The following is a 3,485-nucleotide window of genomic DNA, read 5'->3' on the forward strand; positions in this document are numbered from 1 at the left end:
TTCAAGTACAAAAGTCTGGGTTTCTTTTTAAGGCTTCTTAAGGACTATTCCAAGAGATCAAGCAATTGTTGACATTCAATAATGGCCCCAAGGCCACAAAGCAATTTCATATTGGTTCTCTCTCCTTCTCCACTTCACTTCTCCTTTCCTAACCCTGTTTCTTGGAACTGCTTGCCCTAATAAAGTAATAGCACATGAGTCTTTTGCCTTAGGTTATGTATACTTTTGGGGAAAACTCAAGCTAAGACTGGGGCCTGCCTAATCCTACTGAAGAGAGCCTGGGACTGTGTAGCAGTTACTGTTGGTGCCCTACCCATATGGCTTCATCCTCTAATACTAACAGGGCTTGCTTTCATGACTGCCAGCATTTGCATCTCTTGCTCTGTTGGAGGGCTTTCTTTACAATCCTCAATCAATATCTTCTCCCATTGTATGAGGTATCTTTCATTTTCTTGATGGTATAGTTTCCCCCTCAAAAGTTTTTAATTTTGATGAAGTCCAACTTTTCAAAAAAAATTTTTTTCACTTGTCTTTTTGGGGTTGTATGTCAGAGATCATTGCCTAACCCAAGTTCACGAAGATTTACTACTATGTGTTCTTCTAGTGGTGTTATAGCTTTTTTACATTTAAGTCTATGATCCATTTTTAGTTAATTTTTGTGTAGGGTTCAGGTAGGGGTCTTTCACATGTGGATATTCAGTTATCCCAGCACCATTTATGGAAAACATTTCTTCTCCATTGAATTAGCTTGGCACCCTTGTGGAAAATCAATTGACTGTAAATGGAAAGGTTTATATCTGGATTCTCCATTTTACTCCATTGTTCTATAGGTCTACCCTCATGCCATTACCACAGTGTCTTGATTACTATAGTTTTGCAGTAAGGTTTGAAATTGGGAATTGTTAAGTCCTCCAACTTTGGACTTCTTTTTCAAGATTGTTTTGGCTACCACCTTTGCTTTCTGATTTACACATTTTTGGATCTTCTTTAAGAAATCCTTTTGGGGGGCGCCTGGGTAGCTCAGTTAATTAGGTGTCTACCTTCGGCTCATGTCATGATCCCAGGGGCCTGGGATCCAGCCACGCATTGGGCTCCCTGCTCAGTGGGGAGTCTGCTTCTACCTCTGCCTTCCGCTCTCCCTGCTTGTATGCTCAGTCCCTCTCTCTGTTTCAAATAAATAAATAAATCTTTAAAAAAAGGAAAGAAAGAATGAAATCCTTTTGGACACCAAAGCCAGAAAATATTTTCTTTTCAAGAAAAGTTTTCAAGACATTTTATCATTTGTCCTTCTCATTCTAACTACTGATCTATTTGGAATTTATTCTAGTGCTTAGCAGAGTGTAGGGATTTAATGTGATGATTTAAATTGTATTAACACTTTTTTTAAAGTCCATTTTTTCTTTCACTTATCCATGAAAAAAGCCTGCTTTTTTTTTTTATGAGATCAAGTTTCCATATAGGTGTAGTTCTGTTTAGGTATCCTGTTCTATTCTATTGTCATTTTTTCTATCCCTGAACCAGCACCACACTGCTTTAATTATTATACCTTTTTTTTTTTTTTTTAAGATATCACAAGTAAGATTTTTTATTTGTTACCATTAAATGTCTGAATTTTAAACAGATTCTTGGACTGGTGGCTCATATCCATAAGCTTATTCAACTTTAGCACCAGTCTCATCTCCAGTAGCTTTTCCAAAACTACCTTCACCATGAAGCTCCATGAGCTTTCCCAACTCAAATTTGGGCTTCTTCAGCATTTTTACTTTTCTAACAAAGACATCATGGAGTGGATAAATAGATTGGCAAGTCTTTTCTATGTCTTTTTCCAATGATGTCTGAAATCAACTTATTGACTACTTCTTTCAAGTCATTTGTCTGTACTTTTTGGGTCATGGGTTTCCATCTTTTTTTCAAATTTGGTGGACCGGTTGTTGCTAAGCATAAGAGGTCTTTTAAATCTGACTGTTGTGTTTCTTAGTAAAACCAACACAAAATAGATAAAACAAATAACCAACAGTATTCTTGACATCAATATGAGCTTAAATCAGGGTCTGCCATTTTTTTGACCATGGAACATATTTGTCACGAATAAGACCCATGCCATGGAATTAGGCAGTTCTTGCCCTGAACATCCTCAGTAATTAGCTTGAATTTTCAAAATGCAATTTCATCATTCTGCAGGATCTGGAAGGTTCACTTCAAAAATACATTATGTTTTTGTGTTCTCATGGCCATTAGATGTGCTTTTGGTTCCTTGAGTTCTTATGACTAGTGTTTTTCCAATATTTCTTATACTGAACATAGCTGGTGCTTTCACATCATACCAATCATTCTTAGAAAATGGATCAACCACTTTCTTCTTGCCACCTTTTGAAGGCATGTGTTCTTGCTAACTGCCATGACACTGCTCAGGGAACCAAAAGGCTTAATCATGATAGCTTTTTAATAAGGTTTTTAAAATAAAACCTGTAGAGCAAATCTCCCCACCTTGTTCTTCTTCATAAGTATATTTACGGCTCTTACATATAAATTATAGATATAGTGTAACAGGTTACACACAAAAACACATTTGACTTCATTTGGATTTTGACTATAATTGCACTGAATTTATAGATTATTTTGGGAAGAAATTATTTTAAAAAATATTGAGTCTTTTAATCAATAAATATGATTCATTTACTTAGATTGGGCCAGAGTGTTGCAGATTTCCAGGGTGTCTTTCTCACCCCAAGATCCACTAGATCTTTTCTCCTTTATGCTACCTGTCTTGTTTCTGAGCTTAATGAGAATGTTTTCAATATATACAGTTAGCTGCTGTATTTGTCAGGTAACCTTTAGCTGGTTAGAATGGTCCTTTTTATTTGTTTATTAAGAAGCTTTATCAGTGCTCCACATCACTCGACATCAGGGAAATATAAATCAAAACCACAATGAGATATCACCTCACACCAGTCAGAATGGCTAAAATTAACAAGTCAGGAAATGACAGATGCTGGAGAGGATGCGGAGAAAGGGGAACCCTCCAACACTGTTGGTGGGAATGCAAGCTGGTGCAACCACTCTTGAAAACAGCATGGAGGTTCCTCAAAAAGTTGAAAATAGAGCTACCCTACGACCCAGCAGTTGCACTACTGGGTATTTACCCTAAAGTTACAAATGTAGTGATACAAAGGGGCACAGGCACCTGAATGTTTATAACAGCACTGTCCACAATAGCCAAACTATGGAAAGAACCTAGATGTCCAACAGCAGATGAATGGATAAAGAAGATGTGGTATATATATACAATGGAATACTATGCAGCCATCAAAATAAAGGAAATCTTGCCATTTGCGACAACTTGGATGGAACTAGAGGGTATTATGTTTAGCGAAATAAGTCAATCAGAGAAAGACAGTTATTATATGATCTCCATGATATGAGGAAGTTGAGAGGCAACATGGGGATTTGGGGGGTAGGAAAAGAATAAATGAAACAAGATGGGA

At 36.9% G+C, this 3,485-nt stretch overlaps 1 pseudogene; it reads right to left on the reverse strand.

The window, feature by feature from the left end:
• Positions 1–1,613: 1,613 nt before the first annotated feature.
• On the reverse strand, positions 1,614–2,380 carry LOC116875642 (annotated as a pseudogene).
• Between the last annotated feature and the right edge of the window lie 1,105 nt (positions 2,381–3,485).

Source organism: Lontra canadensis, unplaced genomic scaffold, assembly GCF_010015895.1.
Source record: "Lontra canadensis isolate GAN:19392208 unplaced genomic scaffold, GSC_riverotter_1.0 scaffold42, whole genome shotgun sequence".
NCBI lineage: Eukaryota > Metazoa > Chordata > Mammalia > Carnivora > Mustelidae > Lontra > Lontra canadensis.